The sequence below is a fragment of the Petaurus breviceps genome, unplaced genomic scaffold (assembly GCF_028583685.1).
Source record: "Petaurus breviceps papuanus isolate PSGF00001 unplaced genomic scaffold, PetGlider_PUasm1.0 138, whole genome shotgun sequence".
Classification (NCBI taxonomy): domain Eukaryota; kingdom Metazoa; phylum Chordata; class Mammalia; order Diprotodontia; family Petauridae; genus Petaurus; species Petaurus breviceps.
Window position 1 is genome coordinate 12,135,407 of NW_027185694.1, and position 24,663 is coordinate 12,160,069.

The following is a 24,663-nucleotide window of genomic DNA, read 5'->3' on the forward strand; positions in this document are numbered from 1 at the left end:
CTCTTCTTCCATGGCTACTTGCTGCTAAAATTGGACGTAGAGCTGTCCCTATCCCAGGGGTCCCATTTGAGAGGCCAATTCTTAATGTGCTTGATGCCAGGTCCAGGTGTGACACATCACACTTGCAGACAGGGAGATGACATCCAGCTTAAGCTATCAGGCATCTACAGGGGAGGGTACCAAGCCTGCGGAAACAAATCTAGCAAACAAGGTGAACAGATAAAAAGCTAAGAAGAAGCAAAGAGACAATAACCAGACTATTGTAGCCTCACTCATGGTAGAATATATGAGTTAAGGGTATGATTTTGTAATCATCTTCTCTGGAATAAACAATAGTTACATTGTTATCCCTCCCATGTATTATAATTTCCACAGCCTTTGGAACATCATCTGGCTTCCATTTTACCCATACTTTAGCTCCTAATTTTATTCTATCAGTAGAACCAAATCCTTCAGTTTCTCTGACAGTTATTTTGGAAAGAGGGTCAGTTTTTACATGTGGTATTGTTTTACAAGGAAGGATAATCACTTGAACTATCCTATCATTTTTATGAATCTATATGGGCCTTTCACCTAAATTATGGAATGTCACAACAATTTCTTCTTGATATTTAGAAGCTATTACTCCAGCCGATACATGTATTCTTTGAGCTGCTAATCCTGATTTGGGTAAAATCTGTCCAAAGTGATTTTTAGTGATTCTTATGTATATCCCAGTGGAGATTTTTCTTATTTCTTTTCTGTCCAACCAAAAGTCCTCTAAACAATGTAAATCATACCCCACCAAACCAGGTGTTCCTGGGTAAGGTGCAGGGACATCTGGCCTCAAAGTCCAATACTCAATATTTGGGATCTTAAGTGTTTGTTGTTCTTTAATTTGAAGATTTGGGGTCATCATTCTGGCTAAAGGTGTACTTTCTCCCAATGGTTTATTATTCAAATTACTTAAAGCCATGAACAAATTATTCTTCCAATATTGATATGAATTGTTAGAACTTAACTTCCTTAGCTGTTCTTTCAATAATCCATAATGTAATGCCAAGCAAAGGCAACTTCCAAGGTTTAGGATACCAGCATAGTAACTCTCCATTTTATTCAGTGACAAATTAAGGCAAAACGTTCATAGAACAGAGAAAATCAAAATATAGCATTCACCAAGTGTAATTCAATAATTTCCAAGTCTAATCCACCTCTGGGAAGTATATTAATTTAGTCAATCACAAAGTCTCTCTTCTCAAATGGAGATTAAGACTAGTTTCCAATCATAAACAAAGTATATTCATTTGGTTAATCTCAGAGCACAAAAAGTCAAGCCCCCCCGCCCCCATCACAACTGAATGAAAATTATCATCAGTTAACGCCAAGTACCTTCTCAAAAGGGGCAGTGGAGAGCACAAAGGCCGTCTATCCCTGAACTACAACAAGGTTAAGATATCATCATAGTATTCAATACCCAAGGAGAAGTCTTTTCTTCATCTTGACCCCAGACAAGTTCTCAGCAATCTTGGTTCCTGGGGAGACAAAGCTTAACAAAGCCACAATATACATTGCCAGTGTCTCATCAATACACTCTCTGACTGCAGAACAGTCTCAGCATCCCTGAAAATATCAGCGAGAACCTCTTCCAGAATTTCTGTAAACATACAACAAGAAAATCCTTCTTCAGAGCTTCTGAACCAACAGCAAGGTTCCAGAATCTCTGCAAGAACAGCACTGTCCTTTACCAATGGACATATTTGGCAAAACAACATCAGAACAGACAGACAAACTGCCAGCGTCACAGCCATGTCTCCTCAGTCCATGGCAGTTCCGGGTGGCAGCTCTCAAATGTCATGGGAAGCTCGAACTAGCCTTCAGCAATCTTCTCTTCTGCCTCCACAATGCTGCTCCCAAAAGTTCTTCTGCCTCTCTCTCTGCTAGGGCCTTCTCTAAATCCAGCTCCTCCCAGTTCATCCCTCTCTTTTCAAGTAACATTCACAAGCTCTGGGTTTCAACACTCAACCTGAAAACCAAGCCAATACAGGGGTTTCTTTAAATTCCATTACTATTACAGTAGCTTTGGAGAATTTAGGGTGACTGCAATTTATCCAAGTCTCTTCTTGAGGGATATTTAGAGCTGTAAATGTCACATAAAATTTATTCAGTAGCAAGCATGCTGAAGTAGAAATTTAATCCACCTGTTGTGATGTCAAGCTTCTAGAGAGACCAAAGTCAGCTACTTTGGGAGGAGGAAATTCTCAAATCTATGTGAGAATAGTAAAATAGTGAGCACACAAAAATTATGTCTGACATCAGAGGGCAATAATAATAACTGACTTTAAACTGTCAGTTTTATAAAAGTCTTAATCACAACAATTTTGTACAGTAGGTGCCATAAATTCCACTCTACCCACTTTTCATAAGAAAAAGCTGAAGCTCAGAGAGGGTGTAACTTGCTCATGGTCATAAGTGAGTCTGCTACTTATTAGCCACGTGGCCCTGAGGAAGTCAGCTCAAAGTGACTTGTACAATTTTCACTTCCTTAAGATGAAAGGATTGAACAGGCTTTCCATTTTAGAGATGAGAAAAGTCTACAAGTTTCTTATCAGCTGTAATTCCTGTAATTCTAGTAAATGCCAGACAAGGACTTAGCACCCAGATTCTCTGAGTTAGGTGTGATATTTTATAACACTGCCCTTAAAAGAGGTGGAAACTTTCTTTGACCTTAAACCAAGAGCAACTAGGTGACACACTGGACAGAATGTGTGGCTTGCATTGGGAAGACCTGAATTCAAATGCAGCCTCTGATATTAACTGGTTTTGTGACCCTGAGCAAGTCACTTAGATTTTGCCTCCCTCAGTTTTCTTAACTGTAAAATGGAGATAATAATACCACCTACCCCCCCAGGGTTGTTGTGAGGTTCAAATAAGATAATATTTATGAAGTGTTTAGGGTAGAGACAAGATGGTGGAATAAAGACAAAGCCTTGCCTGAGTTCTCCTCCAAAAGCCTTCAAAAAACCTTAAAATGACTCTAAAATTCTAGAGCAAGGGAATCCATAAAAAGACAGAGTGAAACAAATTTACAGCCCAAGACAACTTACAAGGTTGGCAGGAAAGGTCTGTTGCACCAGGTTTATATAGTAGTGCCATCCAGCACAAGCTGTGACAGCACAGAGTAGGCCCCAGAGAGCCCAGAGGAGGCCTGAGGTGACTGAATTGCTGGCAGCTGTGGTGGTTTCCAGACCTCTTGGTCCAAAGACACCAAGGACAACATAGAAGGTCAGCAGGAAGGGTATGTCACACCAGGGCAGGAGTAGAGCACAGTCCAACTCAGGCCCTGCCAGCACAACACAGCTCCAGCTGACCAGGAGCAGGCCTTGAGAGTGACTGAATCAGCAGCAGCTGCTTCAAGGGTCCCCAGGAGACAGATGGAAAGGGGTCAAACAGCAACTGGAGAAGGAGATTATAGGAGTCTCTTTGCTATCGCTGAAGCAGGACTTTGTTGCTTTGCCCACACTTGAATGTGGGTCCCAGTGCTGGGTGGTAGTCCCAGGATGAGGAGGTGCAAGCACAACAGAGCTTGTAGCCACAGTGGAGGGGGACCCTCCTTACAATTCTAGGGCAGAAAAGAGTGGTTACTCAAAGACCAGGAGAATAGAAAACACCTCTCCTTAGATCATACCATCTTGGAAGAACTGAAAAACCTACAGATCCCTGGAGGTATCTCTGAAAACAGCTGCACAAAACCCCTGAAGCTTGGGACAGTGCACCCTCCACCCTGGAAGCAGAGCCCTACTTTAAAAAAGAGATAATCGTCCTGTAATAGGCTGAAAAAAATGAGCAAATGGAAAAAATTCTGACAATAGAAAGTTATTATGGTGACAAGGATGATCAAAATACACACTCAGAAGAAGACAGCAAAGTCAAAGCTCCTACACCCAAAGTCTCCAAGAAAAATGTAAATTGGTCTCAAGCCATGGAAGAGCTCCAAAAGGATTTTGAGAATCAAATAAGAGAGGTAGAGGAAATATTGGGAAGTGATGGGAGAAAATAATGGTAAAAGAGTCAACAGCTTAGAGGCGGCCAGGTAGCACAGTGAATAAGAGCACTGGCTCCAGTGTTGAGAAGACCTGGAGATCAAATCCTGGGCTCAGACACTTAGCACCCACTCAGAAACACCTGGCTGTGTAACCTTGAGCAAGTTACTTAACCCCAATTGCTTAGGGGCGGCCAGGTGGCTCAGTGAGTAAGAGCACCGGCTCCAGGGTTGGGATGACCTGGATCAAATCTGGGCTCAGATACTCAGCACCACACCCAGAAATAACTGGCCATGTAACCTTGAGCAAGTTACTTAACCCCGATTGCTTAAAAAAAAAAGAGTCAACAGCTTGGTGAAGGAGACCCAAAAAAATACTGAAGAAAATAACACCTTAAAAAACCAAGCTAGGTCAAATGGAAAGAGAGGTCTAAAATGCCAATGAGGAGAAGAATGGCTTAAAAAACAGAATTGGCCAAATGGAAAAGGATGTTCAAAAGCTCAGAGAAGAAAATAGTTCCTTAAAAATTAGAATGGAGCAAATGGAAGCTAATGACTTTATGAGAAACCAAGAAGCAAAAAAACAAAGCCAAAAGAATAAAAAAAAATAGAAAACAATGTGAAATATCTCATTGAAAAAACAAATGATCTGAAAAATAGATCCAGGAGAGGTAATTTTAAAATTATCGGAGTACCTGAAAGCCATGATCAAAAAGAACCTAGATATCATCTTTCAAGAAATTATCAGGGAAAACTACCCTGATATTCTAGAACCAGAAAGTAAAATAGAAATTGAAAGAATCCACCAATCACCTTCTGAGAGAGATACCAAAATGAAAACTATCAGGAATATTATAGACAAATTCCAGAGTTCCTAAGTCAAGAAGAAAATATTGCAAGCAGCCAGAAAGAAACAATTCAAGAATTGTGGAACCACAGTCAGGATAATACAAGATTTAGCAGTGTTGACATTAAAGAATCAGAAGGCTTGGAATATGATATTCAGGAGGGCAAAGGAGCTAGGATGACAACCAAGTATAATCCTTCAAGTGCAAAAAATGGATATTCAATGAGATAGAAGACATTCTTTATGAAAAGACAAGAGTGGAATGGAAAATTTGACTGTGAAGTACAAGATTCAAGAGAAGCATAAAATGGGAAACAGGAAAGGGAGATCACAAGGGACCTAAGGTTAAATTGTTTACATTTCTACATGGGAAGATGATATTTATAACTCATAAGACCTTTCTAATTATTAGGTAGTTAGAAGGAGTATATAGAGAGGGTACAGGTGTGTATGAAGGGATGATATCTAAAAAATAAAATTCAGGTGTGAGAGAGGAATGTGCTGGGAGAAAGAGAAAGGGAGAGGTAGAATGGGGTAACTTATCTTGCATAAAAAAGACAAAATAAAGCTTTTACAATGAAGAGGAAGAGGAGGGTGGTGAAAGGGAGTTAACCTTACTCTCAACAGAATTGTCTCAAAGAAGAAATAAGACACATAGGCAATGGTGTATAGAAATCTATCTTGCCTTACTGGAAAGTGGAAGGGGAAGGGGATAAGAGGGGCTGTGGGTGATAGAAGGAAGGGCAGATTGGGGGAAAGGGTAGTCAGAAGGAAAGTGAAAGGAGGGAAAGAATAGAATAAAAAGGGCTGAGGGGAATAGGATGGAGGGAAATACAGTTATCAATAGTAACTGTGAAAAAAAATGAAGCAAGTTTCTCTGATAAAGGCCTCATTTCTCTAATATATAGAGAACTGTGTAAAATTTATTTTAAAAAATCATCACCAATCAATAAACGATCAAATGATATAATCAATTTTCAGATGAAGTAATTAAAGCTATCTATAGGCATATGAAAAAAATATTCTAACTCACTATTGATTGAAAAAATTGCAAATTAAAACAATTCTGAGGTACTACCTCCTACCTATTAGACTGGCAAATAGGACAGAAAAGGTAAATGACAAATATTGGAGGGGATATGGGAAAAATAAGACACTAATGTACTGTTGGCAGAGTTTTGAACTAATTCAACTGTTCTATAGAGCAATTTGGAACTATGCCCAAAGAGCTAAAAACTGATGCATATATACCCTTTGGCCTAGCAATGCCACTACTATATCTATATCCCAAGAGATTAAAAAAGAAACAGAAAGGAAAAGAACTATGTATACAAAATTATTTATAGCTGCTCTTTTCTGGAGGTAAAGAATTAGAAATTGTAGGGGCAGCCAAGTGGCTCAGCAAGTAAGAGCACTGGCTCCAGTGTTGGGATGACCTGGAGATCGAATCCCGGGCTCAGACACTCAGCACCACACCCAGAAATGACTGGCCGTGTAAACTTGAGCAAGTTACTTAGCCCCTACTTTGCTTAAAAAAAAAAAAGAATTAGAAATTGAGGGGATGCCCATCAATTGGAGAATGGTTCAAAAAGATGTGGTATGTATATAATTAAGAAATGATGAGTAGAATGCTCTCATAAAAACCTGAAAAGACTTGCATGGGTTGCTGCAAAGTGAAATGCACTGTGTACAAAGTAGCAGCAATATTGTAAGAGGATCATCTGTGAATGACTTAGCTATTTTCACCAATACCACAATCCTCTGAAGGACTCAGGATCTATCCATCTCCAGAGAAAGAGCTGATGGTGTCAGAATACAGACTGAAGTATTCTTTTATTTTACTTTATTTTTCTTGACTTTTTTTGTCTATGTTTTCTTTCACATGACTATTATAGACATATTTTATATGACTACACATGCATAACCTACATGGAATGGCTTGCCTTTTCAATGAGGAGGATGGGGAGGGAGGAAGGGAAAGAATTTGGAACTTAAAGTTTTCAAAACAAATGTCAAAAATTGTTTTTACATGTAGGTGGGGAAAAATTTAATACTAAATAATTTTTTAAAGCGTTTTGCACAGTGCTTGGCACACAGTGGGCATTTAATAAATATTTGTCCCCTCTCTACTCCCAAAGCAACCAGTCTGCACCAAAGGTCTAAACTGTGACTTTATATATAATAAACACATTTTTGTGAACTTCCTATACATGGGTTCAGGGTTGAATTCATGATCACAGATTTAGAACTGGAAGCAACCTCAGAGATCACCTAGTCCAACTGCCTCATTGTTTTTTCACTCTGAAAAGTTAAATAAGTTGTCTAGGGTTATAACATGTGAGAGATGGAATATGAACCTAGAAATTATGATTCCAGAGCCTGTGTTCTTTCTCCTTACCATAAGTTTATTAGAAATTTGCACAGTAAAGTCTTTCTTTGGTTTGAAAAAGATAAGAAAACTGCTTTCTCCATAGAAATGAATCAGCTCTACAGGAGATTTGAGAGATGGCATGGTATAGTAGCTAAGAAAGTTAAGGAATACTTGAATTCAAATCCTGCCCCAGATATTTACTAGCTATGTGACTCAGTGCAAGTCATTTAACGTATTCCAACCTCAATTTCTTCAGCTGTAAAATGGGCATAATAAAACACCTACCTCGTAGGGTTGTTTGTGAGGAGCAAATAGCATAATGTATGTAATGTCTTTTGCAAACCTTATTGTTATATGTGGAACATACCTGGGATTGATGTGTACCCCGTAGGCTAGAAGCTATGAGTTCAAGGAATTATCTTCCAAAAGTCAAGCATAGGCTTGCTTATGAGAATAAATTTCTTGCCCATGGGAAATGCAGGTTTCCTGCTGTGCTGGGCCAAATCAAGATCAACGTTTATTGTAAAATTACAGTTTTCCTCCAACACAGTTATCAGACACAATTATCAAGACCCCCGAGGTCTTCCAGGCAGAATCCTACATTCTGAAGACACAAACTGGGAAGGACAAATAAGCATTTTGGAAAGCATATTTGAATGTCCTTTAATGCCATTTGAGCATCACTTTTGTTTTTGTGTTAGGTGATGTGGTCAGCAGAAGAATGAGATGAATTTCCACACTCTCTTTGATGGGTATAACCACGTTAGGGCCTCTCTCTGTTTTCTGGGCTGAGCATGTTGCTTCTTTGCATTTCTCTGCCATTCTCCAGCTCTGCTGTTCCCTCCCCTCCTCCACTTCCTCTTACTACTTCCCTGAGAAATGTTTTAATCTCCTGCAGATTTTTTTCCTTGGTGTATCCCATTGTCCACAAGAACATTATCATTAGATTGCTTTATAATTTTACAGATTATGATCTTTATTAAAATCACGATTCAGTGACTTCATTTTAAAATCTGAGTTTCTATTGATGCCCCAAATCATTTTGTGATGTGCACTAGGAGTCCCCTTTTTGGGAGGTTATTCTAAACACTTCTTAAGACTGTTTGGTCATTTATTACTTCTATTAAGTATCAACAGGATGGTTGTCTTAGGCTATAAGTGGGAAACCTGTGGCAGGTTCCTCTTCCTTCTCTTAGGTTCTTATTTTTAGGATCGTGGGTCTAGAGATAGAAGGGACCTTAGAGATCACTGAGTACAACGCCTTTGTTTTACAGATGAGGAAACTGAGGCACAGAGTAGTTAAGTGACTTGCCTAGGATAACACTAGTTAATGACTGAGTAAGTGACAACTAGTAAGTGACTGAGATGGGATTTGAACCCTATAAAGGCAGCAATGGATACATGAAAAGAGTTCTAGGATCTATTAGCCATGACAGAATGCCAGACATTATATAGTCACTAGCTAACAAAACAAAAATAAAGGTCAGCAAGAGAAACAACATCCATGTCAATCTTTGATTGCACAAAGTTCTCTTGCTAGATGGCGGGCCATCTAAATCATGCCAGCCCTCCAGGGAGAGCATGAAAGCACAGAAGAAAGAAAGATAGGCTAGGAAACAGAACTGGCATCTGCTTTCAGTGAACTTTATTAAGTCCTGTGGTCCCCAAGCAATCACTAAACAAACATTTATTTAGTAAGCATTTTCTAGATGCTAGACACTGTGCTAAGCAGTAGGTGTGCAAAAAAGGGGCAAAAACAATCCCTGCCCTCAAGGAGCTCATATTCTAATAAGTAAAAATAGCCAGGTATGTACAAGCTCTATAGAGTGTAGATGGAGAGTAATACCAGAGATAAAATCAATACTACATTGAATAATGGGGTGATCAAAGGATTATTGGGTGTTTTTTTTAAACAGCTCAGAGATAGAGAAGTGTCTTGACAAACATTTAAGAGTAAAAGGAGACATATGGATTGGATACCTCAGAGAAAGAAGTCCCAAAGAAAGTGTTTTAGAAGTTATAGTCAATAAGGCTGAAGAAAGAAGGCCAGGTTCCAAGGATGGAGTCAATCCTTGAGTAGTAGTAAGCAGAAGGATCAATAGTAAAGTTGCAGAGAGGATAAGAATTTGAGAGTGTAGATGTTCTTAGATTTATTCATACTGAGGCCGTTGGAATGCCTCTTTCAAAAGAAATATTGTCAAGAAAAAAAGAAATGTAACCCCAACAATAGTAAAAAATCACATTGTATTTATTTGTTCAAAAAACATTTTTGAAGGGCCTGCCACAAGATAGGCCCTCTTTTAGGCACCGTGGTCACAAAGACCTCCATTGAAAGATACACAGAGGGTCTAGCAGCCAGGTAGACAGTCTCCAGTGAGATGTTCAGTAACGTTTGCTCCCTGGTTTAGTCTGCACATCAGAGTGACCTCTATCAAAGAGATGGATCCACTTTTCTAGAGGTATTGTGGCCACGCTAAATCCTATCTGCTGATGTCATTCCATGCCTGTTCCCTTACAGGCTGGTGAGGGCGACCTGGCTTTTTGCACTCTGAGTTAGTTCTTTGAATTTAGGTAGAAATAAAACCACCATTTGACAAAGGCAAGCCAACAGCTAGCTTTCTAATTCTCTGTAGTTATTAGCATGTTTTAATGGCTCTGCCGCCCATGTGGACCCCTGACTGACCTCATAATTAATTCCTTTCCACTTTGAAATTCAATGAGGCATGAGGAAACTAGTGTAATGATTTTTAATAAAAATCTGTACAAAATATGATTAAAACATTGAGTAGGAATGCTCTGGCCCCTTTAAGACAGCCTCCAGTCAGCAGCATCTTTGAAACAGGTGCTAGGACAGTTATAAATTGCAGAAACAAATGAAATAAATTCTTTCAATGCTAATTAGCCATTCCTTGGGAAGAAAGAGAAATAATGGTAGAGCTGGGGAGGGTGGGGTAGAGATAAGAATTACCTATACTAAAAGCTTAGGTAACTAAAGCCTGATTGGGAGATACAGGTCAAAGGAGAGGTGATCATGCAATGTCAGATCTGGAAGGGAAATAAAAATTCATATGGTTCAACTCCCTCATGTTATAGACAAGAAAACTAAGCACCAAAGGGGTAAAGGGGCTTACAGACAGCTAGTGGCAGGGCAAGGATTATGGCTAAGTCTTCTAACTCCCCAGACCAGTGTATTTCATACTGATATCATCTTACCTCTGAAGGAAGAACAGTATCACTGGGACCTCAGTATCCTCATCTATAAAATGAGGAAGCTAGGACCAAATGGGACTTTTCAGGGCTCACATTTTACGCCTGTCTCATGTTTTCTGTCTTAATTGGGGAGAGGGAAGATTAAGGAATAGAAACATAAAAAGAAGACATAATTATGATCTTTCGTATTTATGTAGCACTTTGAGATTTACAGAGCACCTTACTGCTTTGAAACTTACAAAGTACTTTACATATGTTAATAATGTTTGACATTGTAAATAAGCCTATGAAGTCAATATTGTGAATATGATTTCCCCATTTTACAGCAAAAGAAACTAAGATTCAGAGTATAATTGATTTTGCCAAGGTCTTACATCTAATAAGTGTTAGAGACATGATTTGAGACCACTCTTCCAGATTCCAGATTCAACACTCTTTCCATTCTACCAGGGGTGGGGAACCTCTGACCTTGAGGCCACCTGTGGCCTTCTAGGTCCTCAAGTGCAGTCCTTTGACTTAATCCAAACTTCACAGAACAAATCCCCTTAATAAAAGGAGACTCAGTCAAAAGGCAGCACCTGAGGACCTAGAAGGCCACAGGTTCCCCACCCCTGCACTATGCCATAAGGTCTAATGTTGACCATTAAATGGAACTAGCTATTTAGTGAGTATCAGAGGCCTGTCCTGAAGTTCACTGCATATCAGAATAGAGGCTGATTAGGGATGGCCCTAATATAACAAGATACTAGGATATTAGGAATTGAGTCATTCTTAAGTTAAAGCAAACCCAGCACTTATCTTTGCCTACCATTTAGAGCTAATGTCTCACTAACTCTGTTAGCTAGCAATACCTCCTCCCTGGCTCAGACTGGTTTTCTTTGTCCTTATTTCTTTTTTAAATATAATTTTTTATTGATATCTTTTGTTTTCAATATCACCAGAATTTTTCTTAATATTTTTCCCCTGATCCCTTCCAAAAAGCCAAACTGTATAAAAAGTATTTTTTTTTTACGCAATTGGGGTTAAGTAACTTGCTCAAGGTTACACGGCCAATTATTTCTGGGTGTGATGCTGAGTGTCTGAGCCCGGGATTCGATCTCCAGGTCGTCCCAACACTGGAGCCGGTACTCTTATTCGCTGAGCCACCTGGCTGCCCCTAAGCAATTGGGGTTAAGTAACTTGCTCAAGGTTACACGGCCAGGTGTTTCTGGGTGGGTGCTAAGTGTCTGAGCCCGGGATTCGATCTTCAGGTCTTCTCAACACTGGAGCCGGTGCTCTTACTTGCTGTGCTACCCGGCCGCCCCAAAAAGTATTTTTTAAAGAAAAATGAGAAAGGAAAGGAAAAGTCAGGAAAGCTGATGAATATGTTGAAAACAATATATGCAATGTTCTATACCCATTGATTCCCACCTCTACAAAGAGCAGGGGATAGGAGTGGCTCCTCATGTCTTTTCTTTGGGGCCATGCTTGTTCTTTAAATTTTAGAATATTGCTATTTTATGGCTTTATGGCTGTTTTTTCCATTCGCATTATTGTAGATATTGTATATATGGTTCTCTTGACTCTGCTTACTTCATTCTGCATTAGATTGTGTAAATCTTTCGAAGCTTCTCTGTGCTCATCATAGTCTTCAATTTCTTATAGCACAATAATATTCCATTACATTTATATATGACAATTCATTTAGCCATTCCCCAATCAATGGGGATCTGCTTGTTTCGAATGCTTTGATAATATAAAAAGTGCTGTTATAAATATTTTGGTGTCTATAGAAACATTCTGCTAATCAATTACATCCTTGAGGTATAAGGCTAGACTCTTCGGGTAAAAGGGAATGGATATTTTAATTGCATATTCATAACTTTTATTGCTTTTTAAAACAGATGTACTGAATCACTGTTCTACCAACAATGCAATAGTGTGCCTATCTTCCCACAACATTGATTATTCCCATTTTTATCATCTTTTCCAATTTTATGGTGTGAGGTAAAACTTGAGGGTTGTAGTGTGTATATTTATCTTATTACTAGTGACTTGAAGCATTCTTTCACATAATTCTTAATAATTTGCAATTCTTTTGAAAACTCTTTCTTCCTATCCATACATAACTTATCTATTGTAGAATTATTTTGGTGGTGGTGGTGGTGTGTGTATGTATGCATGCCTGTTCATTTTCTATATATGATAACAAACTTATTTATTTATTTTTATTTATTTTTAATTTGTAGAATAAACAAACATTTCCATAACATAGTATAATAAAAAAGATGATTGCACATGAAACTGCAAATCTATTATGTATAACTTGCTATTCCATTTAAATGTGTGATAAAGTTATGATGCACATTTCTTTTTTCCTCCTTCCTCTGAACACTAGAGATGGCTACCATTAAACACTATATACACACATACATACATATATATATATATATATATATATATATATATATATATATATACACACATACCGTGTTTCCCCGATAATAAGACACTGTCTTATTATTTTTTTTGGACAGAAAAACACCAGAGGGCTTATTTTCAGGGGAGGGCTTATTTTAATGAACATTGACAGCAATTTTAATAAACAGGTAAATGTGAACAAAAAAATGTACCTTTATTCAATAAGAAAATCACTGGGGAAGAACAGGATGACGTGCTCACTGCTGCAGCTCTGATTGGATGCAGCTCGGAACGTGGAGTGCGTTTCACCCGGGGGGGTGGGGGGATGGTGCATACAGAGAGTACCGTAATGTAGTGTGTAGCGCAGGGGATCACCTTCACTACAGTAGCAATCTCAGTAGGGCTTATTTTCGGGGGAGGGCTTATTTTAGAGAAATCTTACACAATAAGGGGAGGGCTTATTTTCGAGATAGGTCTGATTATCAGGGAAACACTACACATACTCTTGTTTATCAGTTCTTTCTTTGATGCAGATAGCATCTTTCTTCATATGTCACTTGTAGCTAATTTGTATATTTGTAATAATCAAAATTACTTATTCAAGAAAAGTTGTTCTTAAAGCAATATTTTCGTAACTGTTTACAACATTCTTTTGCTTCTGTTCGCCTTGCTCCTCATTACTGCAAATAAATATATCCACGCTTTTCTAAGATCATCGAGTTTATCATTTCTTATAGAACAGTAGTATTCTATCACAAGCATTTAGCACAACTTGTTCAGCCATTCCCCAACTGACAGCGTCCAAATATTTTCTTTCCATTCAATCTCTTTCTTTCTTATCCTAATTGCATTACTTTTGTTTATGTAGTTTCATGTAATCAAATCTATTTAATCTTTTGAAATTACCTCAATTGTGTATTTTCTGAAGAATAAATATCCTACCCATAGCTGTGAAAAATACACAATCTGCTTTTCCTCTATTTTTTATGGTATGATCATTGATTTTAAGGTCACATGTCCCTTTTGAATTTATTGCAGAATATGGTATAAGATGTTAATTTAAGCTTAATTTCTTCCACAATGCTTCTCATTTTCTCAACAGTTCATAAAGTATGAAGTTTTTTTCTAAATATTATATTTTTAAACTTTTAAAAACTGATGTATTGATATATTTGGTTTTTATATCACCTACATTTCCTTCTCTTACCCTCTCCCATTCTTCTTCCTGGAAAGCTATCTCATATAAGAAAGATTTTTTAAGGAAAAAAATGAGGAAAAAGAGAAAAAAACAACAAAACTAATCAATAAATTGACAACATATGCAAAGTTTCACAGCTTCACCTTCTCTGCCCTCCCCTCCCCTCTGCAAAGAAATGTGTTTTATCACATCTCTTCTTTGGGGCCAAGGTTGGTCATTGTGATTTCACAACATTAATTTTCGATTGTTTTGTGTTTGTTCTTTCAGTTTCCACTGTTGTAGTTACTGTGCATATTGTGTTCTTGGTTTTGATTACTTCACTTTGAATCAGTTTGTGTAAGTCTTTCTATGATTCTCTGCATCCTTAATATATTTCATTTCTTATAAAAATGTAATATTCCATTATATTAATCTACTTCAATTTATTTAGCTATTTCCCAAATAATGTTGACCTTTATTTCAATTATTTTCATTTGATAATGACTCTGGCCAATCTGTCTGTATATATGACCTCTATCCTATCCTGATGACCAAATAATGATTCATCCAGTTATACCTGCTATGAGGAACTGATGTTCATAAATCAACACCCTTCCCTGCTGATGCACATTTGACACAGAGTTATAAAATATGGATAATACTGTCATAGGAAGGACACTACAATAGACAAGACAGAATGAAGACATATGGAGAGATTTTTTTGAAGACAAAGTTGTGTCATCCCAGAAATTTAGCAAGTCTACTGCTGGAGCTAACACCATTTAATGGCATCATTGACAACACCTGGTGTTATCTATCAGCATTGTTGGCATGTCATTTTCAAAAATATGCCTATTCATTTGGCTATACTTTACAAAGAAGGATTTTCTTTTCATCTCCCACAATAAGATTTCAATCCATATAGATTTTCCTGTATTTAACATAATTTTTTCTTAGTTTCTTTTCATAATGTATTATATATATATATACATATATATATATATATATTTAAAATCTTCCCTCACTTCCTGCCTTAACCTATCTTGAAAAACTTCCTAGAAAATTATGTATTATAAAATCACCAAGGAATCCTATTTCTCATAGTCCCTCTCAAAATACAAATAGATTTAAGAGACACATAATTGTAATGGTAATGGGAATTTGAAGATCTTCCCTGCCCCTTGATAGATCTAAAGGAATTTGAAGAATTTCCCTCCCCTTTATAGGTCAAATACAATCACATGGAGCCCATGGTGGGAGGAGCTTGGTGAAAGAGTGAAACAGGAAGGGTGGAACAGGAAGGAGCAGAGCACAAGGAGATCTGGGAGCAGGCAGAGTTAAGGCAGAGCAGATAGCATGAATGAGAGAGGGGCATTTTTGATAAGAGGGAGACTGCTTTGTTTTGAAGGCCTGATGGAGAGAAGGCTTAGGGATGTCAGTGTTCACTGCATTGGTAATATGTACCAACTTCTTGGTTGCTATGGTGGATTTGGCTTTCTGGTGTAGGGGTTTGGTTTTCTGGTATTTGAATAAATATTTTGGTTCTGTCTTTCATGTGGAGAGTCTGTTACATTTTGAAATTTAGGACGATGCCAACATATCCATAGACACCATGGGTAATGTGAATATTGCATTGGTATTATAATAACTTCTAGAAACAACAAGAAAAAGAGATCTTAACAAAAAGTCAATAAACAAACTGAAGAAAATTTTTTATTCAAAATTTTATTTTGTAATTGTTACTTAAGAGAAACAAGAGAGGGAAATGCCAGGGAAAGGGAATTAGGAAGCAGAACTATAAACAATAAAATAAATTTCATGAGAAAGGTTGAATGGGCTAATAGTGATACCAAGAAATTAATGGAAGATTTGAATTCAGCAAATGTGTGTGTATATGTAAACACACACTTATATAATGTCTATGTATAATGCATATATAGACATGCATGAACACACACATAAATATTCTTTCCAGCATACATGTCTATGAGTATGCATGTGTACATATATACATACATATATGTATATATTTGTATACACATATATGTATATATCCCAGAAGGAAACAATAAAAGGAAGATATAATAAAAAATATTCTAAATGGAAAAAAACCCATAAAAATGGAAAATAACATTTAAGAACCTAAAACTTCAGTGGAACTATCAAAGAGTAGAATAAATGCATTGGAGCAAGGGACAGAAAAGAGTGGAATCAAATAGATCACACAGGAAAAATATTTGGAAGTAGGGAAAGAAAAAAAAACTTACAGATCTGTGGGAGAGGACCTTAGTAACATTACTATTCCTGAAAAACATGAAAACTGATTTTATGTCAAGAAATTATTCATTAAAAATTCCCAGAACCATAAAAAAATAGTCCAACAACTAACTGTCTACAAATTTAAAGAATCCAGGGAACTACAAGAAAAAGAAATTTTAAGTCAGTTAACCCAGACACATCAATGTCAAAAAAGCAGCAATAAAGGGGAAATATTCTTCTAGGATCCAGAAAGAACAAAAAGAAATACTATCATTAGTATCTCACTAAATTTTTCTGCTGAAACTGAGAAAAACCAGAGTTGGGCCAGGATTTATTAATATATAGAAATCATGGGTTTCAGGCAGGTGATTAATGAACTGCCCTATTAAAACACACACACACACACACACACACACACACAAACACAAGCATCAGGACTAGATAGATTCACAATCAAATTTTTCTAAGCCTTCAAAGAAAAATAGCACTATGTCATATTAACTGTTTCTAAATAAAGGGAAAAAAACAAATACTTTTCTTTTTGTGAAGCCATAGATTTTTAATCCCCAAACCTGATTGGTAAAAGCAAGGTTAAAGGAAAACAAAAGGTTTATCTCATTAATGAATATAGATGCAAAAATAGCAATTAGGATTATGGAATAGATGCACATCTATATACATATACATATGCATATATAATATAACTAAAACACAATATAGAAATACATATTAAAATCTCAACCAACCCATAACCAAGGATGCAAGGATAGTTCAATACAAGGAAAATGATTATAAAAAATTATGTCAAAAAAGAAAATCATATATTCATATCAAGAGGTGCTGAAAAAGACTTTGATAAAATATCACATTACTCACATGATTAAAAAAAATCCTTGAGTAGGTCTGTGATTTCATCAATACGGGTACTTCTTCCACTAATTCAGATCACAAACCCATTCATGTCACTGCATGATATGTAATGGTTGTCAGTGTTCTCTCAATGTGCTCCCATAGAGTTTCCAAAGGAGATCCACCCAGATTGATGGGGGCTTTCCTCTTGTTTTGGTCTTTTTTCCCCATTTCATGTTTACCATAGGAGCACTCTAACTGTTCACCTATTATTCTTCACTTTTACCACATGACTGGTCTACCCTTTTCTGAATCATATATTTCTTCAAAGATATCCTTGGGCCACTTTTTACACCCCCCTCATCAATGAACATGCTGCTGCCTAACTGTATATAGATCATACATCTCTTTATTGACCTTAGAGTTCAAAACAATTTATATTCTTTATGGAATTCCATGATTTGCAAGCACACAGCATCTCAGGAAAAAATGTTTGTATTAAGAAATTGGGTCTCTACACTGTACTTTATTTTGAAAAAAAAATCAAAAGTATTGTATTGTTTCCCAAATAGAATCTCCTTTTTAATTCTAGGCCCAAATCATTGTTCATCTGAAGTCCCTGGCCCAGACACAGGAAGTGAACTGCTAATTTAATGGATTGACCATCCAATGATAGGCCATAGACTGGAGAACTGGCATTTTCCATTTATTTAATTTTTCCTGTATGGATTTTATGATTTCCTATATGGATTTTGAGTATTCATGGATTTCATTTAGAAGGCCTTGTTTCTTCTGGGGCTGGATACAATAAGAACATAATCATTCACACACAGAAGCATCTGAAGGACCTCACCATTTATAGTGAATTTTGAGTCTATTTATTCAGGGCATCATCCCAGGCAGTGACAAAAACACTTGGCAAACATAGACCTTTTTTAACTAATTATATCATAATTATTGAATAGAATATCTCTGTAGTTGCATTTAGCAAGGAAACTCATAGATTTGAAGCTAACAGAGACTAAAATATTTCTATTGCATTCTAACAATTTTATAAAAAAAGATTGAGATTGTAAATTAATTTAGCATGGTTAACAGGATTTAAGATTAAGCAAAAAAATATATAGAATACATAACATAAAAATGGATAATAAAAATATATAATTATGAAAAAACATATTTGACTTTCTCTTTATGAAGATATACACAAGACCTTTGAAAAGGTTATTTTTATCAGAAAAAAAATTGTCATTAAAGAATGCAAGTACAACTAACATCTCTTAAATAGCTAGTGTGTATGGAACACTGTGGTAGGTATTGGGGGAAATGAATGTTTAAAGAAGACACTGTCCTGCCCTTATGGAAGTTAGTCTAGTAGAGGAAGAAGTAAAAGCATGATCTGAGAATCAGGAGCACCCTTTGCACTTGCCCCAAAAGACTCAAAAGCAATTTATAGGCCCATCACCATCAATGATTTATTTTGGAGAACTGGAAAAATGATTAAATTATGAGGAAAAACATTTAGTTAAGAATGTTAATGAAATTCTTGAGCAGAATTTCACTGATAGAATTTCACACACTTTATAAAGGAATAATTATCAAAACTATCTGATACTAGATTAAAAATTTAAAAATTAATAGAAAAAAGGAATGCTATTTCTCACAACTGTGAAAGGAAAATAAATCTTTACATAGCAAATAAATGAAAGCAGTTATTGTAAAGTTTATTAAATTAATATAATTTTGCATAAAAGTAACCAAAATTTTAAGTGAAATATATTGAACTTTTTTTTTCAGTAAATGCATTGAATAAAAGTCTGAGATTCAGAATACTTATGAAACTGATGTACATTTGTAAGGTTCATGACCAGTTTTCAATGGGTAAAAGGTCAAAGAATATGAAAAAACAATTTAAAACAGGAAACAAATTGTATCTAGTTATTTTTTCTTTCAAAACTAGTCATTTAAAAAATGTAAATTAATATACTTTGAGTTATCACCTCCCACAGATGGCATTGGCAAAAATAACTAGAAGCTTAAAGAAATTCTATTGTTTCAGAGCTGCAAAAAAGCAGATACATTATTACATTGCTAGTAAAATTTTAAATTGGGTGTGATCCTATTGGAAAACAATATGGCAAAATGTAAAATAAGTTACAAAGCTGATCATAAACTTTGACACAGTTATCTATTGTTCAGAAGATTCCCTAAGTATTTTATTTGAAACATACATAATATTTTCATACATATATGCATGCATTTCATATAAATACATATATGTCTATGTATGTATTAAACAGGGCTGTGCTGGTTTGAAATAGTTCATAAAATCTACCTTTAAATTTTAAGTTTGACTGTTTAAAAACTGAAAATTGACAAATGCTACAAATCAGGGCTTGATTTATTATTTTGTTGATTGTCCAGATGTAAGAGAAAATGCATATTAAACTTTAAAATATGTCATGCCTTTTTGGAAAGCCAAGTGTTAATCATCACAAAGACATATATTGTTTTTGTTCAGTCGTGTCCTACTTTCGGGACCTCATGGATCACAGCATGCCATTGCTCTCTGTGAGGTTTTCTTGGCAAAGATATTGGAGTGGTTTACCATTTCCTTCTCCAGTAAATTAAGGAAAATAGAAGTTAAGTTACTTGCCCAGGGTCACACGGCTAGTTAGTGTCTGAGGCCAGATTTGAGCTCAGTCTTCTTGATTCCAGGCCTAGCCATCTATCTTCTCTCACTGTTCTGTGTCTACACACACACACACACACACACACACACACACACACACACACACACATACACACACATATACGCACATATAAAATATACAAAAATATTCATAGCTACATAATTTGTATTTTTATTTTAGTAGGGAAGAAGTATTGGTTTGTGATTTCATTGGTATGGAGATCTAATGTGTAAACCTCCTCCACTGATGAAGAAAAAGAACTTGTCTATAATTTACTGTCTTAAAATAATTGCCTAGAATACCAAGAAGATGAGACTTGCCTATAAATACCTAATTTGTATTGTCAGAGGTAGTTTTTTCTGATTCCAAAGCTATGCCTCCATCCAATACCCCACACTTCCTCCTTTTTGAAAGAGCAAAGACTAAAAAAGAAAACAGAAAAGAAAGGAAAAAAACCAAACTAGATACAAAGTATATTTCCAATGGTTGAGAAATTGTTCAATACACTGTGGTACTTTAATGGAATAGAAATACCATTTTGCCATTAAAAGTGATAAATCTGAGAAAAGCAAGGAAAACAATGGAAAGATAGATGAAATAATTCAAAATGAAAACTAGAGGTACCAATAATAATACCAATGTTAAATACTACGTGGAGATATAGAAACAATCAAATCTCCTACATATATCAACAAAAGGAAAAAATTATATCAAAGTGGATAGATAGTAGTTTATCATTAGTTTATTAAACTTTTTATAATTTCAAAGGGTTCTCATCCCACTGTTATATTGCTTAGAGATGTAGTAGAGATTTCCCAGTTTCTGATTTTTGCTTGTTATTTGTTTTTGTTTGTTTGAAATTTCTATTATGATTTGTAAAAATTTATATATCATATGCTTCCAACTATAGCAGTCTTTCTCTTTTAAAAAAAATTAATTTTTAAAGCTTGCCCATTTTAATTCTTTTTAATAAATTTTATTTTTCTCCAACTACATGTTAATGTTAAACATTTCTTGAGTTCCAAATTCTATCCCTCCCTACTTTCCCTTCCCCCTCCCTGGGATGGCAATAGGTTATACACGAGCAATCATATAAAACATTTCCATATTGGTCATTTTGTAAAAGAAGACTCAAATAAAAGCAAAAGAAGAAAAGCGAAAAATACCATACTTGACTCTATTCAAATAATATCAGTTCTTTCTCTGGAGGCAGACAGTAGGATTCATCATTAGTCTTTTGGGATTGTCTCAGATCATTGGATTGCTGGATAGTTAAGTCATTCATAATTCTTCATTGTAAAATATTGCTGTTATTGTGTGCACTGTTCTCCAGGTTCTGTTCACTTCACATTGTATCAATTCATATAAGTCTTTCCCTGTTTTTTTTCTGAAATTATTCTGCTTGTAATTTCTTACTGCATGATAATATTCTATCACAAATCATATACCACAGCTTGTTTATCCATTTCCCCAATTGATGAGCATCAATTTGATTTTCAATTCTTAGCCATCATAAAAAGTACTGCTATAAATATTTTTGCATAAATAGTCCTTTTGCCTTTATCTTTTATTTATTTTTTTGCTTTTTATTTTTGGAGGGGGAAGGCAGGGAAATTGGGGTTAAGTCATTTGCCCAAGGTCACATGGCTAGTAAGTATTAAGTGTCTGAAGCTGAATTTGAACTCAGGTCCTCCTGACTCCATGACTGGTGTTCTATTCACTGTGCAACCTAGCCACCCCCTTTTGCCTTTATCTTTATCTCTATGGGATACAGACCTAACAGTGTTATAGCTGGATTAAAGGGTATGTGGGTATACAGTTTTATAGTCCTTTGGCATGGTTCCAAATTACTCTTCAATAGCTGTCTTTTCCTAACAGGGTTTCTAATATCCCCTTACAGTTCCAAAATGTTCCCATCCTATCATGAATCAAAGGCTTCCTTGGAGAAGGGTGGCCAAGGGAGACTCCAGATCTATCTCTTCATGTCTCTTTACAACCTACATGAAGGTGGAGGGAAGGGGCCAGCATATGGTTCAAGGACAGGGCCAGACACATGGGTTCTTGGCCCTAGCAAAGAACATGCAAGGGACAGACACTGTAGCACCAATGTGATATTCACAACACCTACAGAGGCTATTAATATGTCAGCATAATTCTGAATAAAAGATATAACAGACTTTCCACATGGAAGACTGTAATGCGAATGTAAATTTTAAAGATCTTCCCTGCCCCTAGGCTAAAGTGCACCAGAAGCCTGGGGAGGGAGGCTTGTTTTTCAGAAGATACTTTTTGATTGGCCAGTGGGTCAAAAAGGTTGTTACATTCTCTGAGCCAGGAGAAGGCTATATAAGCACTGATGTGTAGCTTTGTTTTGGGACTCACTTTGAGAAGTGTTTTGTGATTTGATCTGAATTCTGGGAAGCCGTTGTTGAGAGTCCCCCGGCTTTGAAAAACCCAGAATGTGGAAACCCAGATGTTGACTGGGTATGGATGTAATGGTTGGACAGTTTGGAAATCTGTTTACTTGATGTTTCTGTCTTGATAATTATGCCTGTATACTTTGAGGTTCAGGGTGCTGACCTTTTCTCCTGAACAAGGTAAATGATATATGTCTGACTGATTAAAGTAAGCTTGTTAACCCATTTTGAGTTACTTTCCTTTAACAAAGCAGATCCAAGAACCTGTGGTAGCTGCAAACCCTGAGGACGCTTGGGGTGCTTGCTGCTACAAAGACAGAACCAAAACATTTATTCAAACACTAGAAAGCTAAATCCCAACACCAGACGACCTAATCCATCATAGCAACAAAGAAATCTATACATAATAATAATGCAGAGGGCACCACTATCCCCAAGCCTTCTCCCTGATAGGGCCTTCCCATAAACAAACACACACAGTTCACTGCCCACTTCCTTTCTCTCCCTCAGCTCTAACTACTCTGACCAACTCCGACTGGGTTCTGCTACAGCTCTGCCTCTTCCTGTTCCAACCTTCCAGCTCTACCTGTTCAGTCTGTTACTCAGCTTCCATGTGACTCAAGCAGGTCACATGGGCCTATTAATGGATGAGAAAGATCTTCCCATTAAGCAAAAAATACATCAACAATACAGACACTGACACAGATAGGAAAGGAATGGTAGGGACAGACATGGATACCCTAGCACTGACCAAGGGAAGAAAAACACAAGGGCTGAACATGTGGGTGGGCAGAGTGGAGCAAAGGTTTTATTTCTCCTGGCCGGAGGTACCAAGTCAAGCCCTTGATCTAGCAACAGTAGTGGTCTCAGGGTGGCTACATGGTGCAATGAATAAAGCACTGGCCCTGGAGTCAGGAGGACCTGAGTTCAAATCTGGCCTCAGATACTTAACACACTTACTAGACGTGTGACTTTGGGCAAGTCACTTAACCCCAATTGCCCTCCAAAAACAAACAAGCAAACAAACAAAAAACAGCAACAATAAAAAACAGTAGTGGTCTCTTCATGTGTCTGTTCTTCTACTTTAACTTAGAGGAGTTTATTTTTTAAGGTTTTTTTTTGGTGGAAGGCTGAGCAAAGGGGCAAGAGCTGATAGCTAGCACAGAACTGTACAATATAGTTAACATAGGCTTATTTTATTTTATTTTTCATTTTTGGGAATGCAGATTTCTTTCAGAACTCTTTACATAAAGTAGAATTTGTGTAATACTAAATTAGGTAAAGCAAGAACTGTTTCTGTGCATATAAATACCCACATATGTATATATGTCATTCCCCAGCCAGATTATAGTGTAAGCTCCTTCAGAGTAGAGATTGTTCATTCTTTGCACTTTTATCTTCAGTGCCCAGCATAGTGCCTAACATATATTGGTCCTTAAATACTTTTAAATTGATTGATTGAGCAAAGGACACAAAAGTTTATCTATGAGTTTTTGTTGGCATATAGTTTGGTACTTAATAAATGCTTATGGATTTATTTATTGATAGATGGACAACTTGAAGACTGGAAAGTCTTAGGGAAATACCAGTGTTTACAGAAAAAAATGATAAAAGCTCATTTACAATGAGAAAGAGAAACTAATTTACTTTCTTTTAAAACAACATGTTTCACTAGAAACATCTTTAAATATAAATACAAATAGCAATGCTGGCTTTGTAACGATTAACATTTAAGGCTTTTTGAATTTCAACACATAGAGTATCATAACTCATTTCTAGTCTCTTCCTCTAAGTCCCAATAAATATAATAAATCCATTCATTCTCATTCATTTTTCCTCATATGATGGTAGTTTGTGTGTATCTTTTGTCTTTCTTTTCCAACTCTGCATTATTTGCATAAAGATCTTTCTAGATTTCTTTGTATTCCTCATGCATGTCCATTTTAATTGCATTATAGTATTCTGTTATATTTGAGTACCACAATTGATTTAACAATTCCTTAATTGTTGAATAAGTAGATTACCTCCAGTTTGGGGCTTTAAAAAAATTACATGTAGTGCTTTTATGAAAATCTTTTAACAGAAAGCTCTTTTGTTGGTTTGTTTGTTTTTAATAACACTGTCAGGCTATATTGCCAACAATAGAATTCTTGGGTCATGATTGTTTTTATAACTTTATTTACATGATGTCAGGTTGCTTTCAGAAGATACTACTTTGCAGTTGTCGACAGCAATAAGGGCCTGCCACACTACAACCCCCTCCAGCATTGAATTCTCTTACTCTTAATTATTTTTACCTGTTAGGTGGATATGAGGTGGTGCATCAAAGTGGCTTTTATTTACAGATCTTTGATTATTAGTGAGGTTGACTTTTTTCAAATGATTATTATCATTTTGCTCCTTTTCAAAATCACCCATACCT